This window comes from Theropithecus gelada, chromosome 3 (assembly GCF_003255815.1).
Source record: "Theropithecus gelada isolate Dixy chromosome 3, Tgel_1.0, whole genome shotgun sequence".
Taxonomy (NCBI): domain Eukaryota; kingdom Metazoa; phylum Chordata; class Mammalia; order Primates; family Cercopithecidae; genus Theropithecus; species Theropithecus gelada.
In genome coordinates, this window is record NC_037670.1 from 85,807,746 (window position 1) to 85,830,023 (window position 22,278).

The window sequence follows — 22,278 nt, forward strand, 5'->3', positions numbered from 1 at the left end:
ACCCCACTCAAAACTGGCAGCATTTCGGGTCACTCAATAAATGGGTTGGAGTAACACACCCAAGAGAGGAATGTGTTGCTTCCAAAATCCAAATAGGCCCGCTGGGCATTGTGCCTCTTTCTTGGTTGTAGGAGGGGCCAAATGCAGCAATTTATCCTTCACCTTAGAAAGACTATCTCGACAGGCCCCACACCACTGGACCCCTAGAAATTTTACTGAGGTAGAAGATCCCTGAATTTTAGTTGGATTTTTTTCCCATCCTCTGGGCACACAAATGTCTCACCAATAACTCCAGCATGTTTACTATTTCTTGCTCACTGGATCCAATCAGCATAATGTCATCAATGTAATGGACCAGTGTGATATCTTGTGGAAGTGAAAAGCGATCAAGGTCTCTCTGAATAAGATTATGACACAAAGCTGGAGAGTTGATATACTCCTGAGGTAAGACGGTAAACGTATATTGAAGGCAAATTGCTTCTGGTGGGCTTTATGGGCAGGAATGGAGAAAAAGCCATTTGCCAAGTTACTGGCTGCATACCAGGTACCAGGAGATGTGTTAATTTGCTCAAGCAATGAAACCACATCTGGTACAGCAGCTGCAACTGGAGTCACCACTTGGTTAAGCTTGTGATAATTCACCGTCATTCTCCAAGATCCGTGTGTCTTCTGCACAGGCCAAATGGGAGAGTTGAATGGGGATGTGGTGAGAATCACCACCCCTGCATCTTTCAAGTCCTTTATGGTGACACTAATCTCCAGGATGTGATGTTGTTTTTGATTTTCTATTTTTCTAGGTACAGGTAGCCCTAATGGCTTCCATTTGGCGTTTCCCACCATAATAGCCCTCACTCTGCCAGTCAGGGAGCCAGTGTGGGGGTTCTGCCAGCTGCTAAGTATGTCTATGCCAATTATGCATTCTGGCACTGGCAAAATGACCACAGGATGAGTCCAGGGACCCACTGGACCCACTGTAAGTCAGACCTGAGCTAAAACTCCATTAATTACCTGACCCCCATAAGCCCCTACTTTAACTGGAGGACTACAGTGACATTTTGGGTCCCCTGGAATCAACATCAGCTCAGAGCCAGTGTCCAGTAGTCCCCAAAATGCCTGATTATTTTCCTTTCCAGAATGCACAGGTACTCTGGTAAAAGGCTGGAGGTCTCCATGGGGAAGGATGAGAGAAAGATTAACAGCATAAATTGTCAGTAGTGTAGTGGGATCCTTCCTCAAGAGGACCCAGCCTCCCCTTCATTCAAGGGGTTCTGGGTCTGTAAACTGGCCCAAGTCTGGAAATTGATTGAGGGGCTGTGATTCTCTGTTTTTATCATTCAAATTAGTCTTTTGTCCATTCAACATAGAAGTGTTCTGCTTATATAAATTAAGTAGGAATGCAATAGGCTTCCTATCAATTTCACTTCTAGGAACGCCTAGATTAATTAGCCAATGCCAGACTTCTACAGGAGTCAGGCTATTCTGATTGCTACTTTGCCTCTGCTGTTTGTTACAGTAGCTTGCCTTTGATGGTTGAGTGCCGCCACTTGGACCTTGCCACCTTGGGATTTAATTATTCCCATTGTATTTAAATTTTGTATTTGAGTGACTGTGGTTCCTACTGTTAGATCTGACATACAGAGAAGAGCAATTACAGGGCTCTTCAAAGTTGCAGTTGCTGCCCTCAAAAATCTGTTTCACAAAGCATTGTTCAAGGGTATAGCTTCTGGACCCTCCCAGCTGGGATGAGTAGGTCTAAAGTGACTAATCCACTCCACCATCCCAATCTCCCTAAGCCTTTGGATCCCTTCCTCTATATTAAACCAAGGGAGATCAGGCATTTCCAACTCACTCACAGTGGGTCGTCTTTTAATCCGTATTTCAGGTAACTAAGCAAATAAACTATTTTAGCCTTTTTTTTTTTAACTCCACAAGCTGCAACATTAAATGCAGAATCCCTACTTAGTGAGCCCAGATCAATAAATTCAGCCTGATCCAACTCTATGTTCCTTTGACCATTCCCATGCCAGTTCTCCAGATTTCTGCGTATATAAATTAGAAAACTCAAGCAGTTCTTTTCGAGTGTACTGTACCTCCTCATGGGTCACACTGTGAACCTCACCTCTAGGACTTTAGTTATAGGTCTAGAAACAAACAGGGGTGTTGGGGGTGGCTCCAGAAGCGAATCAACATTGTCTTGCCTGGCAGCTGCCTCAGGGGAGGCCATCACTGTTGCCTCAGGCACCGCAGGTTTTATCTCCTCAGACAAAGGTGGAAAAGATGATGGCAGTATGGGTCAGGGAGGGGATATTGCCACTACTGGGGATGGGGAAGCTGTTTCTTCTAGCAAAAAAGGTTCATCAGAATTTACAAGCTCAGTGTCCCCAGCTTCATCAAGGTCCTTCCACACATCCCCATTCCAAGTTGCAGGGTCCCACTCTTTTCCAATTAATGCCCTCACTTTAGCAGTAGACACCTGGTGAGGCTATGCCTGCACCTTTCTTTGGAAGTCAGCCACTTGCTTGATAAGAGCTGTGTCTGTTTTTCCACAATTTCAGCTCTTTCTCTACAGGAGATAAAACTCTCACTCAGGGCAATCTTAGCGGATTTGAGGCTCAGTATCTGCTTCTGAAGCCAGGAGTTAGAGTCTCTGAGTTCATAATTTTCTTTCATCACTGTCCAGTGATCTTAGGAGCAACCAACCAACTTCATTATGTTCATTGGTTCTCCACATATAGTCAAAGGTATTATGTATAGAGTCACTAAACTTGTTTCTCATGAGTGGCAAATCAGGAGTGTCAAATGCATTTATTTTTTATAACTCTCTAAACAGTTCACACCAAAGACTCTCAGTGTTTTCCATACTATTAGAAGTACAGTCCTTAGCATTTTTGGGTCTAATCATATTAAGCAGTCAACTGCAGAAACCCCAAAACCAACAAAAGAACTCCATCCTTAATATTCTGTTCCTCTAGAACCACTCCTGGTACCAAAATCTGTATTAGTCAGGGTTCTCTAGAGGGACAGAACTAATAGGATGTGTATATGTGTGTGTATACACACACACACACACACACACACATATATAAAGGGGAGTTTATTAAGTAGTATTAACTCACATGATCACAAGGTCCCACAATAGGTTGCAAACTGAGGAGCAAGGAAGCCGGCCTGAGTCCGAAAGCTGAAGAACTTGGAGTCTGATGTTCGAGGGCAGGAAGCATCCCACACAGGGGAAAGATGTAGGCTGGGGGCTAGGCCAGTCTAGCCTTTTCACGTTTTTCTACCTGCTTTATATTCTGGCTGTGCTGGCAGCTGATTAGATGGTGCCCACCCAGATTAAGGATTTAAGCATTTCCCAGCCCACTGACTCAAATGTTAATCTCCTTTGGCAACACCCTCACAGAAAAACCCAGGATCAATACTTTGCATCCTTCAATCCAATCAAGCTGACACTCAGTATTAATCATCACTGTCTCAAACAACAACAACAACAACAACAACAACAACAACCACCTTAGCCATCTTGGCCTTAAGATTTGAATATTGCCTTTTTTATGGAGAAGGGAGTGAAGAAAGGGAATTGGGTGAGGATTATTCGAAAAATAGGGGTGGAAGAGGGCACGTTTTCCTGCCTGTGGAAATCCATAGATAACAAATTCATATTGTGGAAAGTTTATTTTTAAAAATACTTTGAAATTGGCTTCTAATGTATATCTGTAAACTCAAAGGTATTAACTTTGTTTTTATGTGTTTCTGAATTGATTTGCCACCTGCTTTGGGCCCAGGATACATGAGATTATTTGAGTCATCATTTGTCCAACAGGCTGCATTCTGAATTAGGGATTCAAGCTCTTTTCTTGCCTCCCAGAGAAACATTTGAGATTTCATTCGCATCTTTCTTGTTACCAAAACAAAAATTTGAACTCAAAATCCTCTTGAGTGGTAAGGCTCTTTCAAATAAAAAGTATGACCATCATAATATTGTATATATACTAGCACACAATATGTATACCTACACACATATGTAATTTTTAAGACTCATTATTTAAAACAAAATCTGAAATAATGTGTCCCTCTAGATCTCTTTTGGAATCACTAACTATAGGTCTCTTTCAATTATGGGTTACAGTGCCTGAATGTGCTGAACCCTCTTAGGAGAGCACAGTGGTAAACTCCTCTGAGTGTCACTGTTCCTGTTATTGATGTTGATGGCAGAGCCTTCTAATTCTAACCCCTGCTGAGCCTTTAGAAACCTGGTAGATTGTTAACATGATTAGCAGGAGTTCATGAACTCTGCTCTGTATAAATGCAAAATCCTAAACTTTGATATGGAGTTGGCATTAAAAGGTTTTTCCTCATATTTAAAAACATTTTAATAGTTTAAATTTTAAAAGGACAAACTTATAGAAGCTTAATATTGTAGTTTCTACTATATAAATATTGCATTTTCAAACATAATATACTAAGAGAATTGTTATAGAATTTTATCTGGCAATATGCTTATAATCTTCCCATCACCATTTACAAATAAATAACAGATATTTTTCTATACACTAATGGAAGCAATTTAGAAACTTTTTTTATTTATATAAAGGAAATGTATGGTAGCAACACACTGGAAATCAGTCATTTGGAAATGATTAGAACTGATAGTCCTTAAAGGGTATATTTATCACTCTTTAAATTAAGGAAGCATCCAAAGGAACAATGGTTACATTAGATTTACAGTTAAGATACTCAGTTGCATGTGTTGTAGTTGTAAATCAAGTTTATTTTTAAGAGGTTATTTGGATATAGAGGCTAGAAAAATTTCCTGGTGCCACTTTAATTTTTCTCTGCTTGTTGGACATGAAGAGAGGGAGACAAAGACTCTCAGAAAGGGAAAGACGGGCTGGTGAAGGACAAACTAAGGTGAGTGAGATGCTGAGTTCATTATTTCTAGTAAAAATTTCCCACCAACTGGAGAGCATTCACCTGTATACTTAAAGAACACTTGAATGAATAAATAAATAAATTCAAGTGCTCTTTAAGTATCCTCTAAATACAGAGCATTGTGGGAAGGTTCTATTTCTTTTCCAATTTTGCCATCAAGGAACAAGATTCCTTTTTCTGGGGGGGAAGGTGCACTGAATTATCAAAGGAGTGGTCATCTTTCTCTTCCTCCTTCCTTCTCTGTCTTTCTCTCTCTCTGCCCTGTTCCCACTGGTCTCTCTTTTAAGCTGAAGGAATATGTTCTGCCCTTATTCTAGCTATGGGCTAAGTCACAGGGCAAGACTACATGGGCCTAAAGAGTTCTTTCTGGGAAAGGGTGGCACTTTCTGGAGGGTCCTGGGGTTCTTTCTTTGTGTGGAAAGTTGAATTATCTTGACATCATTAACATTTATTGAGTATTTGGTGAACAGCTGGGGACATCAAAAGGAATAAGAGCCAATGCCTATCTTTTAGGAACTCATGATGTCAGTCTCATTTCTTCAGGGAGAAAAATACATAAACCAGTACTTGCAGTATATCTTTAAAGATGCCCCAATAGAGGTAAGCACTAATAATCCCACAGGTAGATATAAGTAATCTGTTGGGCAGTGAGGGAAAGCTTTACAGAGGAGTGACGTTGGAGCTTAATCTTAGAGTATGAAGGAGCTCACCAGGCAGGGAACAACATTTCATATAGAGAAAACAGAACGTGCAAAGAATCATGAAGAAACATGCTGTGCTTGGGGAGTGGCACATAACCTGTTGTGGTCAAACTGCAGGGTTTGAAATAAGGTCTATGAGTGCAGAGGGGGAAATTGCAAGAGATGAGGATGTTAAGGAACACTTCATCAATGTAATGAAGAATGTTGTTTGGATTTGGATTTTTATTTTGAGAACCAGAGGGAACCCATCAGAGGTTATTAAAGTTAGTAAAAGAGAAAATATTAGATTTATGTTTTAGAAAGTTCACTTTGGTACAAAGATTGGCCAGAAAAAAGATCAGAAATGAAAGTTAGGAATCCAGGGAGGATATGATGAAAGCTTTGTATAAAACAGTCGCAGTAGGCCGGACATGGTGTCTTATGCCTGTAATCCCAGTACTTTGGGAGTCCAAGGTGGGAAGATTGTTTGAGCCCAGGAGTTTGAGACCAGCCTAGACATAGCAGGACTCCATCTCTACAAAAATTTTTTTTTTAAAAATTAGTTGGGCATGGTGGCTCACACCTGTAGTCCCAGCTACTTTGAAGGCTGAGGTGAGAGGATCCCTGGAGCCCAGGAGTTCGAGGTTATAGTGACCTATGATCGCCACTGCATTCCAGCCTGGGTGACAAAATGAGATCCAATCTCAAAAAAACAGAACAAAACAAAGAAACACAAACCAAAAAATCTCAAAAAACAGTGGCAGTAGGATTGGAAGATAGGTACAGATTAGAAAGAGATTCTAGAAGTACATTCAATAGCACTTGGTGATAGATTGGATTTGGTAGTTGAATTAGAAGAAATAATGAAGAATGACTTCAGAACTGCTTTGACTTTGGGAACTGGAAGATAGAGTATGGATGGTGGAAAGAGGTTTAGGAGGAATGGAGATAACTTTGATTTTAGAAATGATCACCAATCAGTTACTGATGGCCAGTTTGGCCTGTGGGTTTTAAAAGAGAGAATGGTTTAAAAAGGTACGTTTGGGAGTTGCAATCATTTAAGGGGTAGGAGAAGCCACAGAAATAAATAAACTTGTTAATCTAGAGCTTCTGAATGAGAAGAGAAAGCTCTAAGGAGTGAGCCCTGGGTAATAATCAGGGAGGGCACAGGAGAAGGAGGACTAAAATAGGGGTGTCCAGAAACCCAAAGGGCCAAGAGTTCCAAGGAGGGAACAGTCAGCAACATTGCTTGCTGTAGCAAACTGCTCTTGAAGTGCTCTTCCCCAGGCTGCCCACCCAGAAGGGGTGCTCTCTTGGAGGCTAGGAAGAGAACACTTCCACTTGAGTAAATGTTTCCTTCTCCCTCTGTCTTCCTCTTATTCTCTTTCTCCTACCCTTTTATTCTTTTTTTTTTTTTTTTTAAATCATGATTCCTTTCTGCAATGAATTTTGGGTTCCTTCCATATCCTTAAAAAACATAGTACTTGCATTGCTAGTTCAAAAGTAACATGCTGAAACTTGAGCTAAGATTCATTTTGCTTTCAACACAGAATTTTTCTCTACAGATCCGGTTCAGACACGCTTCTCTGCTCTTAAAACTTGCTTTTAATAAGACAGTCCTCCAGAGCCCAAATCTCATTTTGAGGAGAGGATACACGACCTATATCAGGGCTCAGGCTGCATTGAAGTCTGTTCAGCCACTTGGAGTCTCTACTTAAATTCTGTATCATTGTTTCAGAGGCAATGCAAGCATAACAATCGTTAATTAAGAAGAGCCAGGTGGCTGGGTGTGGTGGCTCCTGCCTGTAATCCCTGCACTTTGGGAGGCCAAGGCAGGTGGTTCACCTGGGGTCAGGAGTTCAAGACCCACCTGACCAACATGATGAAACCCCGTCTCTACTAAAAATTTAAAAAAATCAGCTGGGCGTGGTAGCGCATGCCTATAATCCCAGCTACTCAGAATGCTGAGGCAGGAGAATCGCTTGAACCTGGGAGGTAGAGATTGCAGTGAGCCAAGATCATGCCACTGTACTCCAGCCTGGGCAACAAGAGCAAAACTCCGCCTCAAAAAACAAACAAACAAAAACAGAAAGATAAGAGCCAGTCGTTCTTCTTTTCTAATTCCCAGGTTCTCTGAAACTTCTTGTTATGAAAATAGTTCTTCATCAGATCAACAGGAAACTCAGTCTTTTGGGATTCAGACAAACATGAAGCCATCAACCCTTGTGGTTGAATATCCCACTTACACCGAGTATTGAGAAATTTTTCTATCCAATGTCACTGATCCATAGAAAATAAGTAATAGAGAAAAGGATCCAAACTTGTTTGTTTGTTTGTTTGTGGTGTTGCCCACGCTGGAGTGCAGTGGCATGATCATAGCTCACTGCACCCTCGACCTCCTGAGCTCAAGCAATCCTCCTGCCTCAGCCTCCCAAGTACCTAGGACTATAGGCACATGCCACCACGCCCTGCTAATTTAAAAAAACTTTTTGTAGAGATGGGGTCTTGCTATGTTGCCCAGGCTGGTCTTGAACTCCTAGCCTCAAGAAGTCCTGCAGTGTTGGACTCCTAAAGGGATGGGATTACAGGCATGAGCCATCATGCCTGGTCTCAGGATCCAAAGTTCTATCAGATGTGAAAAAAGTTGCAAAGAAGAAATCAAGACTAAAAATAAAAGAAGAAAAATGCTAACATATTTTTCAAGTACCTACCATGAACCAGACACCTGCTATGTATTTAATATTATTTTATTCAATCCTTAAATTCCATGAGATATCATTCCACCCATTTTGCCATTGCACTCCAGCCCGGGCAACAGAGCAAGACCCTGTCTCAAAAAATAAATAAATAGAAACAAAAATAAGTTAAAAAGTGGGGAAATAAAGTTAAGCTATAGAGTTTTTATTAGTTTTCTTTTCTTTTGAAATGGAGTCTTGCTCTGTCACCCAGTCTGGAGTGCAGTGGCGTGATCTCGGCTCACTGCAACCTCTGCCGCCTGGGTTCAAGAGATTCTCCTGCATCAGCCTCCCGAGTAACTGGGATTACAGCTGCACACCACCACACTTGGCTAATTTTTGTATTTTTAGTAGAGCTGGGGTTTCACCATTTTGGCCAGGCTGGTCTCGAACTCCTGACCTCAAGTGATCCACCCACCTCAGCCTCCCAAAGTGCTGGGATTACAGGCGTGAGCCGCCGCACCTAGCCTATTAGTTTTCTTTTTGCTTGTCTGCTTGTTTATGCAAACACTGTTAAATTTTTATCAAACTAAAATAAATGGGTTTTAAGATAGTATTTGTAAACCTCATTGTAACCTCAAACCAAAAAACATACAATGGATACACAAAATATAAAAAGTAGGAGACCAAATCATATATTAGATAAATTACCCAAATCAAACAATGAATACATAATGGACTGAGATTCAAACCCTGACAATGACTCCAAGGCCTATGTTCTTATAATCAAAAAAAGAAGGTGACAGAGGAGAAAAAGATAAAAATGGACAGGAGGAATAGCAGTATTTCTTGCTTTCTCAGCTTCTTTCTTGCCAGCTGACAGAAAGTTTTCTTTCTGTTGCCCAAGAATCCCAACTAATTTGCTTTATATCTTCTCTTATGGATTCAGGCCGGAGTTTACCCTTGCCCACAATCTCCTCATCCTTCTTTGAGCCTACTGACTCAGAAGATTGTGGACATGTCTGAAAAAGAATTCCTCCAGGAAGAGTCAGGACGTGTGTCTTACCACACATTCCTGCTGTTTGCACAGCTGTATTTGTTGCTCTTAATGGTAGAGAAGGGAGGCACAAAGGACACTTAGTTTTAGAAAACTTTTCATGGTCTAGCTAGAAGAAATTAAACTAAGAGCCAGAGGTTTCCCACTGCTTTTTCTAGAGCCCAAGATTCTTTTATTTTTGAGTTCTCTGTCTTGTTAGTGAGGAAGCATTATAGCAACTATTATATAAATGCTACAATTTATTTTTGAAATTTGAGAGATGTGTCTCTCTAAATAAATTATTTTTCATTCTTCTTAGAAAATATTTAAAGTGTCTTTCTAAATGAAGTATTCTTGACTTTTCTTTGACCAGAACAGGGTCATTGTATTCAGTGACCACATCGCTCACCAATGCTAAACCATCCTCTTCTGCCTCCCCTAACAACTATGGATCTGTTTTTTTCCATTTAAAGGCAACTGTTCATGGAAATACTGCTATGAAGGAAAATATTGTGAGTCAATAAACTTTGGGCCAAATCCAATCCTCAGATAATGAAGTCAGTAGTACTTGAGCAAGAAGAAATTTGCCCTGTGATAGTAATAAGTCTGTTATTTGTATGTCATAGACACAAATGGCTAAATGTATTTCAAGGTCTTGCTTGAAATTAAATGGATTTCCCTATGCATCCATAACTAATTTATTGGCTATTCATAAAACTATGTTTGCTTAGATCCTAATTCCTAGTGAGTAGGATTTATTTAATAACTGAAATAGAGAAGAATATTTACCTGTAGTAAATATAGGGCCTCGTCAGTATTGCTTTGTGTTGCTTGAGCATTTATACCTTTTGGGCAAAAGTGGTGATACCTTACCTTAGATAACTCAAGGGACAAGCTGAATGATTAATAGTGAAAATATTGGACCATGTAATAAAGGGTTAATATTGCAATGATTAGGAAATTGTTAATATTCTCATGAAATATTACTGTAAAGGTAGGTACCTGTTTTACTGTGACTGTCTCTAAACTAAGTGGATCCCAAATCAGATTCTGTGAAGTATAAACTGTATTAAAAATTATATTTGAGCCAAAAGTCCCTTCTCCTTTCCACAGCAATTACAATTTTGATCAAATCAGTGCTAAACAATATTACTTTTTCTTCCTAGCTATGGTGGGTCTAGAAATAGTTTGTGACAGAAAAGTCTTTTTATAGCTTTGCTTTCAACATGCATTTACGTTTTAATGATACGTTCTCTGCTAGTAAAAATGTAATTGTAGTACACAGAAAATCAACATGTTTTAAGCTTTCTGAGTGTATTTAAACTGTCAACAGTGAGCTGTCTGACATACAACATTACTCTGTTTCCGCTGTTAATGGCTAGGTTGTTTTCTAAAGACAGTCTAATGACACAAGACTCCTAAATCCTGTTGGACCGTGTGAACTAAGAATGACCTGAGTGAATAGGGATGCTTTGGCCATCTGTCATTGACAGCCACATTGATCTGGAGATGGTGGCTGAGGGCACTGTGTACTGAGGGTATGGCAGTTTGCTGAGGTGATGATAACCATCACTGATACCTTTGTTATGTACTTGATTTCTCATTGTATCTTCCCCAGCTATGGAACCCTTGGGCAGTAAGTAACCTGGTTTAAAAAGTACACTTCTAGGTCAGAAGGTTACATCAGTTCTCATACATTATTCTCCTAGGTCACCATTTAGCATGTCTAAGTAAAGTTTCCCTCCCCACCCCCAGAAAAAGAGCTTTTTAAAAGTATTTATTTTGAAAAATTTCAAGCATACAGGAAGTTATATACACTACCTGGATTCACCAGTTGTTACTATTTTGCCTTTGTCCATCTATGTATCTGTGAACCATTTCAGATAAAGTTGCAGATATGACTGACAGTTCACCCTTAAATACTTCAGCAAAGACGTTCTAAAAATAAGGCCGTTTTTCTATCTACCCACAATGACATTATTACAACTGAGAAAATTAACATAATTCCCAAATATCATCCAATAACCTATCCATATTCAGATTTCTCCATTTGTTCCCCAAGTATTTATAATTTTTTTTCAAACTGGGATCCATTCATGGTTAAAGTTTTACATCTGACTCTTATGTCTCTTAAGTCAAAAGAGCTCCTTTTTTAATCTTAAAAAGGCATGGCAAAAATGAAGAGAAAAATATGGACCTCAGGCTCTATTATATGTAGAAATAGATAATTAAAGTATTTAAAACATTTTTTTTTAGAGTCAGGGTTTCACTATTTTGACCAGGTTGGTGTCAAACTCTTGGCCTCAAGGGATTCTCCTGCCTCGACCTCCCAAAGTGTTGGGATTATAGGCATGAGCCCAGCCTAATTAAAGTGTTTTGTTCACACATGTGTTCCACCCCACCTAAATTCCAAAGCAATTTAGATTCTAGCTGATGAAATTCTCGCCACATTTAAATGTTGGAGTAAGGCCGTTTTGGCTACTTTTTTAAGGAGAGAATGATTTTTCTTTTTGAGGTATCTCTGTTTTTCAATCTTTGCATGGTAATGAGAAGTGAAACTCTTAAAAGACTGCCTTAGATAGATATTTACATATTAGTGAGTAGTCAGGAAAAGTTGAATGGTCACATTGGAACAATGAATACATTACGAATATTATGAGAAGTCATAGTTGTGAATGACAGATCATCTCAAAAGTAGTATTTAGTTCTAAAAGTTGATACGTAGTGGGTTAAGTCACTGCGGTTTGATGTTGCATATAGTGGCAGCAGCTCATTTGGATTAATACAGTAAGCAAGTGATAACAAGTATAGGAGAATTAGAACATATGGTGATAAACACAAATGTAATGAAATGCATTTTCTATATGTGAGAATGACTTTTTTTTTTAATATCTTCCTGTGGTCTCATAAAGATGTTTCTCATCGGCTAGCACTCCATGCTATTGTCTTATATAGTAAAAGGAGTCCCACAGAGTGCTATGTGTTTACATAGTGGGGACTTTGTAAATGTTAATCATTGATGATATCCAAGCCACCTTTCACCCTTTAATGTGATCTAAAGATCACAAAATAAGGCAGTAAGATTGAAAAATTATATAATGTATAAGGAAAACAAACACTAAAGGGACCCAAGAATATAATTTAATTTCTCAGTGGTTACAGTAATCTTCACCGAAATTTAAAACTGTTTCTACTTATTAGCTTTATTTCTTGATTATTTGTTTATTGTTTCTACATATGCACTTTAATTCAACACACATTTGTCATGAGTTTTGTATGTTTCAGGCCACTAGTGTAGAGTCATTTTATTTATTTATTTATTGGAGACAGCGTCTTATTCTGTTACCCAGGCTGGAGTGCAGTGGCAGCACAATCAGCTCACCGCAGCCTCAAATTCTCAGGCTCAAGCAGTCCTCTAGCCTCAGCCTCCCAAGTAGCTAGGATTACAGGTGTGAGCTACTGCACCCAGCTCAAGGCATTATGTATTTTTTAAAATCTTCGTTTTTATTATGGAAAAATGAAAACATACACAAAAGCAGACAGAATAGTATAATGGATTCCTACGTATCCATCATTCGGCTTTGATAAATTATAACATTTTGTTTATCTTGTTTCATCTATCCTCCCCACTATTTGGAAGAGGTGCTGGAGGAGTATTTTAAAGCAAATCCCAGATATCATGACATTTACATATAAATACTTTGTTTTGAATAGAGGCATATTTGCAAAAGTTTCCATTTCTAAAACGTTTTTGACTAGCAATAGATTAATAACCTTAAAATATTCAAACCCTATAGTTAGTGTTTTATTATTGATGAATATTCATTTAATAAAGATATTTGTTCCACAGCAAAACTGAATAGTTTGGAAAAGCATTATGTGCTTATCTGAGGTATAAAATGATGAAATGTTAATAAGTATTTTCATAAAACTTGAATTATGAAATCCTAATCAATATTGATTTGAATAACATAAGATATGGTTTTTGTGAGGGTATATGTGTGTGTATACACGTGTGTGTGTGAAGAGAAAATCATTAAATTATATGTATACCTACACATATATATGCAATGGGAAACATGGTCTGTATGTCTTTCAGTCACGCACTGCTTTCTGCAAAGTCTAGGAGCAATAATAATGCAGAATTCTTATGAAACTTATCACTTTATGATGGATTTGTAATCCAGAAGAAAAATAAAGAATGGTTTAATTGGAGGCAATGAGGAAAAGATGGAGAAGAAGAGGTTCAAGCAAGGTTCAGCCTTTAAGGGTGAAGGCAGAAGAGGATTGTATGAGGAGGGCTCTGTTTGTGCTTCTGTTGTATTCTGGGACAGGCTCATGAACTGTTTTCTTGGGTTCCTGTGCTGTCATACTTTCATGCAAAGCCTATTTCTGATTTTGCATTGCTTCTTGAATTCTAGTATTTTTATTTTATAGTAGAATCATATATTAATACTATAGTGTCAAGCAGGAAAGGACATGAGAAAACACCTGATCCAACCAACTCTCTTATTTTAGATAAAGAAAGATGAGGCCTAAGTTTCAGTGACTTGCAAGCCTGTTAGGACTGTAATCCATGTTTCCTGATTGTTAACCAGGTGGTCTTCCTACTTCACTATGCAGCCTCTCCGTAGTTCAAGCTTCAGGCACAGAGAAGTAACTCTCTGTGCCTTCAAATGTGTAAAGGTTTCCTACTGCAAAGTGAGTAGAATAAACATTCTTCCTGGCCCAACTTTAGGGACAGAACATGCCTTCATTTCAAATAAAGATGTAGTTCACTTGTAGTAATGATATCTTTATTAATGTGAATACATTTCCAAATTTTTTAGAGAGACAGTTTGACTTTAAGAATGGTTTGAACAACCTGCAGTCTTGTGCAACACTGACTGTTGTGTGGATTAAGCAATTTATAAGTGAATTCAGCTAATCAGAATGGTGAGGGGATACACACACTCACACTCCAAATTCTATAATAGTGGTGTTAACTACTAGTAATTCTGTTTGCTTGGGAGAGTCAGAGAAGGCAGTGTTGTAATTCTGATATTTGAGCTTTGTATTTTTTAAAATTTTAGATAGGGTGGAGTATAGTGGTACAGTGGCAAGATCATGGCTTACCTCAGCCTCAACCTCCTATACTCCAGTGATCCTCCTACTTCAGCCTCCTGAGTAGCGGGGACCACCCCACCTGCCTAATTTAAAATTTTTTTTGTAGAGACAAGGTTTCACTTTGTTGCCCAGACTGGTCTCAAACTCCTGGCCTCTAGCAATCCTCCCAGTTTGGCCTCCCAAAGTGCTTGGATTACAGGTGTGAACCACCATGCCTGGCCAATTTGAGTTTTTTGAGAGAAATATCTTACTAGGGATATGTGGGGAAGAGTATTCCAGGGAGCGGCAACAGCATGTGCAGAGACATGGAGACATATTTTGTTCATAGAAGAGGGAATCCTTTGACCCCAAGAACCTCAGTTTGTGTTTGGGTCACTGCTGGAGTTTGGGTATGTTATAGATGGAGTGGGGTGTGTCTATCATGAAAACTCCTCATCCTAATCACATTTGCCTGCCCAGCTTTCTTTCCTCTACTAACTCAGTTCTGTGAAGGAGCAGAGTGATCTTGGCAACTCTTACTAACTTAGTCTCTCGCATCCTTTCAGTTCACCGTTGGATTCAATTCAGATCCATCTTCACTCTGTAGTACCTTTGTTCTCAATCTGCAGTGGTGGTTTTCATGTGTTATGAGTGGGACAAATAAGTTGTCTAAATAGAATTTTCTTAACCATTTTTAAAACGATTCTTTTTTTTTTTTTTTTTTTTTTGAGACGGAGTCTCGCTCTGTCACCCAGGCTGGAGTGCAGTGGCCGGATCTCAGCTCACTGCAAGCTCCACCTCCTGGGTTCACGCCATTCTCCTGCCTCAGCCTCCCGAGTAGCTGGGACTACAGGCGCCTGCCACCTCGCCCGGCTAAGTTTTTGTATTTTTAGTAGAGACGGGGTTTCACTGTGTTAGCCAGGATGGTCTCGATCTCCTGACCTCGTGATCCGCCCGCCTCGGCCTCCCAAAGTGCTGGGATTACAGGCTTGAGCCACCGCGCCCGGCCAACGATTCTTAATTCTCAAACAATTCTCAAAAAAATGCCCAGTAAGATTATTACAGTTTTCAATGCTATTTACAAGTTACCACATGGTGTAGTGGTTAAGAGCATTGGAATCATATAGATTTCAGTTTGAAACTGTCCGTGCTGCTTAGTACGTCTGTGACTTCTTTTGGGAAACTTATTTAAACTCTCCGAGTCTCTGTTTCTTCAAGTAAAGAATTCAGTTTAGTGACTGGCATATTGTGAATACTCTTTCTCTCTCTCGGGGGAAAAGTGGCTTTCTTGATTATTTTGTTGGGATCTAAGTGAAGGATGAAGAAGGAGAAAAACTACATGACATGGTATTCATTTGCACTAGGGCTGTTCTGTAAGTGTTCTCTGAAGACATTTTCTTGTGCCTTTTCTGCTTTTCGGTGGAGTGTGTGAGCAGTTCAAGGTTAGGGACTATGTTTTTTTCTGTTTGTTTCCCTCTCTCCCTGTGGCAATTAGGACTGACTGCACAAATGGATAAGGCAAATAAATAAGTTTGCATTCAATCTTATCCAAAAGCCTGAGAAGTGATCACATAAATATTTTTGACTAGCTAATGTCCTGGACTTCCTAGGGCATCCTGGGTGTGATTCTGACCTTTGCTGTCTCGCTGGAACAGTCCTGATCTAGACCTAATCCCATGGCCGCAGCTGCCTTAGAATTCAACTATGTGCAAGTCCTGGGGCCTTGAGAATGACAATTGGATATGTTTGTGTGTTTATACATCTGTATGCACATATGTATATGTATGTATATACACATACATACATACATATTATATATATCCATACACATGCACACACTTAGAATTTCCTACGTATATGAGTTCAGCATTGCTGTTAGATTAGGGAGAAAATGCTGAAATGTTTGTCTTTTATCTAAGCCATGGAGGCAGGGCTTTGTATCAATTAAAAGGATAGTTGGGCTCTCATGGAGGCAGCTAGCCCAAGGCTGGGGAGCACTGAGCCATGCATGGTGCCCTGCGCTGCCCAGACTAGCAAACAATACACTCAGGATGGCTAAAGGTGACCCCAAGAAACCAAAGAGCAAGATGTCTGCTTATGCCTTTTATGTGCAGATGTGCAGAGAAGAACATAAGAAGAAAAACCCAGAGGTCCCTGTCAATTTTGCAGAATTTTCCAAGAAGTGCTCTGAGAGGTGAAAGACAATGTCTGGGAAAGAGAAATCTAAATTTGATGAAATAGCAAAGGTGGATAAAGTGTGCTATTATCAGGAAATGAAGGATTATGGACCAGCTAAGGGAGCTAAGAAGAAGAAGGATCTAATGCCTCCAAAAGGCCACCGTCTAGATTCTTCCTGTTCTGTTCAGAATTAGGCCCCAAGATCAAATCCACAAACCCCACTATCTCTATTGGAGATGTGGCAAAAAAGCTGGGTGAGATGTGGAATAACTTAAATGACAGTGAAAAGCAGCCTTACATCACTAAGGCGGCAAAGCTGAAGAAGTAGGAGAAGGATGTTGCTGACTGTAAGTCGAAAGGAAAGTTTGATGGCGCAAAGGATCCTGCTATTGTTGCCTGGAAAAAAGGTGGAAGAGGAAGATGAAGAAGGCAAAGAGGAAGAAGAGGAGCAGGAGGAGGCTGAATAAATAAACTGTTTGTCTCCTTGTGAATACTTGGAGTGGGGAGCACCATAATTGACACATCTCTTACTTGAGAAGTGTCTGTTGCCCTCATTAGGTTTAATTACAAAATTTGATCACGATCATATTGCAGTCTCTCAAAGTGCTCTAGATCAGTGGTTTACATGAAGTAGCCATGGGTGTCTGGAGCACCCTGAAACTGTATCAGAGTTGTACCTATTTCCAAACATTTTAAAAATGATAAGGCATTCTCATGTTCTCTTCACTCTCTGCCCTTTGCTGTTGGTGTGACAAGGCATTTAAAAGATGTTTCTGGCTTTTTTTCTTTTTGTAAGGTGGTGTTAACTATATGGTTATTGGCTAGAAATCCTGAGTTATCAACTGTACATGTCTATAGTTTGTAAAAAGAACAAAAAAGCCGAGACAAACTCTTGATGCTCCTTGCTCGGTGTTGAGGCTGTGGGGAAGATGCCTTTTGGAGGGACTGTAGCTCAGGATGTGCACTGTGAGGCTGGACCTGTTGACTCTGCAGTGGGTATCCATTTAACTTCAGGTTGTCTTGTTTCTGTATATAGTGACATAGCATTTTGCTGCCATCTTAGCTGTGGACAAAGGGAGTCAGCGGGCATGAGAAGGTTTTTGTTTTTGTTTTTGTTAAGTGCGGTACTTTTTAAATTTTTTTTTTTTCTCTTTTTTTTCTGAGACAGAGTCTTGCTCTGTTGCCCGGGCTGGAGTGCCGTAGTGCAATCTCAGCTCACTGCAACCTCCGCCTCCCGGGTTCAAGCAATTCTGCTGTGTCAGCCTCTTGAGTAGCTGGGATTACAGGTGCAAACCACCACGCCCAGCTAATTTTTAAATTTTTAGTAGAGACAGGGTTTTACCATGTTGGCCAGGCTGGTCTTGAACTCCTGAATTCATGATTCACCCACCTCGGCCTCCCAAGGTGCTGGAATTACAGGTGTGAACCACCAACCTGGCCTAAACTGTTTGTTTTTAAACAAACTGTAGGAATCTTCATTGTCAGCAAAGCGAAGAGCCATTGCATCAGTGAAAGTTCAAGAACCTCGTCCAGGCACGGTGGCTCACGCCTGTAATATCAGCACGTTGGGAGGCCAAGGTGGGTGGATCACCAGAGGTCAGGAGTTTCAGACCAGCCTGACCAACATTGAGAAACCCTGTCTCTATTAAAAACACAAAATTAGCTGGGTGTGGTGGCTCATGCCTGTAATCTCAGCTACTTGGGAGGCTGAGGCAGGAGAATCGCTTAAACCCAGGAGGTGGGGGTTGTGGTGAACTGAGATTGCACCATTGCACTCCAGCCTGGGCAACGAGCGAAACTTTGTCTTAAAAAAAAAAAAAAAGTTGTAAGTTCAGGAACCTCCTGTACTTAAACACAATTTGCAATGTTCTGTTATTTTTTTTGGTTTGTTTAGAAAGCTGAAATATTTTTGAAGTTAAATAAACAGTATTACATTTTTAAAAAATTAAAAGGATAGTCTTTTCTGTTTAGTAAGATATCTCAAAGTTTCCACATTTATGTTTCTTAGTCCAATATTAAATATTCCAAATCAAATATTTTCTGAATTAAATAATTTCTTTATTTCTATGGGGCTTTGAAATTTATATAACTCTTTAATATGCATTATCTGTCATAGAATCTAATAGGCACTAAAGACATACTAATGAATCAATGAATAAGTTCCATCTACTACTCAAAGCAGACCTATAAGATAGACAGAACAAGGCTGGGTGCAGTTGCTCATGCCTGTAATCCTAGCCTTTTGGGAGGTCGAGGTGGGAGGACCACTTGAGTCCAGGAGTTTGCGACCAGCCTGTGCAACATTACAAGATCCCATCTCTTCAAAAAAAAAAAAAAAAAAAAATTAGCTAGATGTGATGATGCATGCCTGTAGTCCTAGCTACTCAGGAGGCTGAGGTGGGAGGATCTTTTGAGCCTAGGAGTTGGAGGTTACAGTGAGCTATGATTACATCACTGCACTCCACCATGGATGACAGAGTAAGACATTGTCTCTTAGAAAAAAGACAGGCAGAACAAGTATTAAGATTGAATATCATTATTCCCATTTCATAGATGTTAAAACAGAGATACTGAGTTAAAACATCTTGCTCAGACTTACACAACTGATAAATGGCACAGCCAGGTTTTAAGTCTTCCAATTCCCAAATCAGTGAATTTTCTACTACTATCAGTCATTACAGGAAAGACAATTTTTTTCTTTTTTTTGAGACAGAATCTCCCTCTGTCACCCAGGCCGGAGTGCAGTGGCACAATCTTGGCTCACTGCAAGCTCCACCTCCCGGGTTCACGCCATTCTCCTGCCTCAACCTCCCAAGTAGCTGGGACTACAGGCGCCTGCCACCATGCGTGGCTAATTTTTTGTATTTTTAATAGAGGCGGGGTTTCAGTGTGTTAGCCAGGATGGTCTCAATCTCCTGACCTCGTGATCCACCCACTTCGGCCTCCCAAAGTGCTGGGATTACAGGGATGAGCCACCGCACCCCGCCAAGAAAGATAATTTTTAAAACTCTAGTACTTAGTGAGAGAAGATTTATTATTGCAATTAATTCTCCTATTGTTATACCAGATAAGGACTTGATGGTGCTTCCAATTATAGTTGAGTTGTGTATTTGCTCTGTATGATAAACTTTAGACTAAATCAGGTCTTAACTGTGAAATACTTCATACCCCAAGAAATGTAGTAAGAATGGAGCACAGCTATTGATCAAATCCAATGCCTACAAAGCCGTATATCCAGTATGTGTTAAATCTGTTATCCAGATTAGTGTATACATGCTATCTTCTTAACTAACATCTGTTTCTCATACTTCACTGAAATTACCAGTGAGACTACAACTAATAAAATTGGTTTAGAACCCAAATCCAATAAAAGCAAAGTCAATTACATGTTTGTGAGAGAATAAGCATACAGTTAGATCAATATGCAAATTGTGACCTTCAGTGGTCTTTTCTGTCTTCTTTTAAGCTCTTAGTCTTACAAAGATTAACTTACTACCTAGAACTTCATTTTGTGAAGCCACTAAGACTTAAGATTATTAGATTTTTAATTGTTTACATTTGAATGATATACATATATATCTGTGTGTATATATATTTATATATACTTTCTATAATCTCTATATCTTTGTGGGGGAAGCCCTGTTCTAACATCAAAAATAATGGATTAGACAAATAGATATTTTCAGCTTCATGTTAACAAAAGAGCACACCAGGTTAAAAAATTAAGTTCACATCAGCATTGTCTAGGCATCGTGATTTAGACAGCATATTTGATGCTGTGAGAAATATAAAGTTAAGTGATACATTTTGTGGCCCTTAAAAAGTTTACAGTCTAGTGGAAGAGATAAAGTCATGTTAACAAATAACTAAAATACAACGTAGTGTTTACTTGTTTTTATTTATTTATTTATTTATTTATTTATTTATTTATTTATTTTGAGACGGAGTCTCGCTCTGTCCCCCAGGCTGGAGTGCAGTGGCCGGATCTCAGCTCACTGCAAGCTCCGACCCCGGGTTTCCGCCATTCTCCTGCCTCAGCCTCCCGAGTAGAGTAGCTGGGACTACAGGCGCCCGCCACCTCGCCCGGCTAGTTTTTTGTATTTTTTTTTAGTAGAGACGGGGTTTCACCGTGTTAGCCAAGATGGTCTGGATCTCCTGACCTCGTGATCCGCCCGTCTCGGCCTCCCAGAGTGCTGGGATTACAGGCTTGAGCCACCGCGCCCGGCCTACTTGTTTTAAATAGAGGCACAAACAAAAAGCAATTTCATGGAAAACAGATGGAGAGATTTATTCCATACTTGGGAAGGCTTCGTTGAAGAGGTGGCATTTGATCTGATCTTGAAAAACATGTAGGATTTTTGTTTGAGGAAGTGGGAATGCAAGGCTAGGTGGAAGAAATAACAAAAGCAGGCTGGGCATGGTGGCTCCTACTTGTAGTCCCAGCACTTTGGGAGGCCAAGGCAGGAGGATCGCCTGACGCCTGGAGTTTGAGACAACCTAGACAACAAAGCGCGACCCCATCTCTACAAAAAGTTAAAAAAAAATAGTGGCCAGGCACGCTGGCTCACGACTGTAATCTCAGCACTTTGGGAGGCTGAGGCGGGCAGATCACCTGAGGTCAGGAGTTTGAGACTAACCTGGCCAACACGGTGAAACCCCATCTCTACTAAAAATACAAAAATTAGCCTGGCCTGATGGCGAGCACCTGTTATCCCAGCTACTCAGAAGGCTGAGGCAGGAGAATCACTGGAACCTGGAAGGTGGAGGTTGCAGTGAGCTGAGATCATGCCACTGCGGTCCTTCCTGGGTGATAGAGCGAGACTCCATCTCAAAAATAAATCAATAAGTAAATAATAAAAAAAAATTAAATAAATAAAAAAATAGCTACGCATGGTGGTGCACGCCTATAGGCCCAGATACTTGGGAGGCTGAGATGGGAGGATTGCTTAAGCCCTGGAGTTCGGGGCTGTAGTAAGCTTTAATTAAGCCGCCACACTCCAGCCTGAGCAACAGAGTGAGACCTTGTCAGAAAAGGAAAGAAAAGAAAAAAGAGAGAAAGAGAAGGAAAGGAAGGAAAGAAAGGAAAGGAAAGGAAAGAAAGAAAACAAAGAAAAGCAGAGGCCCAGAGGATGTATTGCAAGCATAACTGATGAACAGTGAGAAATATATTTCATCATACTATCAAACATATGGTGAAACAAGCTCTAGCCAGCACCTTCATATTATGGCATTGGCTTAGTTAGCACAGTGGTAGATATATCCCTGAAAGTAATTCTTTGATATTACAGCTGGTAATAACTTACTTATATGTGGAAGTAATTGCAAACCACATATACACTGTACTAAACTAAAACTAAATGTACCACCAACCTAGCTTCCCCTCGAATCTCAAAATGTTTGTAGCCACTCCAGCACGCATCCACATGAGAGGAAGTGTGATAGAAAGACAGAGTGGAAGGAGTCAGTGGCATTACTTGATTGAAGTTAAATATCTTACATTTGCAAATTTTACAAAATTGACTGTGTAAACACACTGATAGAAACTTAAGCTTCCTGAGCTGGGCGTGATGGCTCACACCTGTAATCCCAGCACTTTGAGAGGCCGAAGTGGGTGGATCACCTGATGTCAAGAGTTCAAGACCAGCCTGGCCAACATGGTGAAACCCCGTCTTTACTAAAAATACAAAAATTA

The 22,278-nt window shown here is 40.0% G+C and overlaps 1 protein-coding gene and 1 pseudogene across 1 annotated transcript in view; both read left to right on the forward strand.

Moving 5' to 3' along the window:
- Positions 1–4,822: 4,822 nt before the first annotated feature.
- SKAP2 (src kinase associated phosphoprotein 2) overlaps positions 4,823–22,278 on the forward strand; it is a 335,197-nt gene continuing 317,741 nt past the window's right edge. The window contains exon 1 of the mRNA XM_025379327.1: positions 4,823–4,911. The gene's annotated coding sequence lies outside the window, so the exon portion shown is untranslated. The remainder of the gene's footprint in view (positions 4,912–22,278) is intronic.
- On the forward strand, positions 16,376–17,053 carry LOC112621634 (annotated as a pseudogene).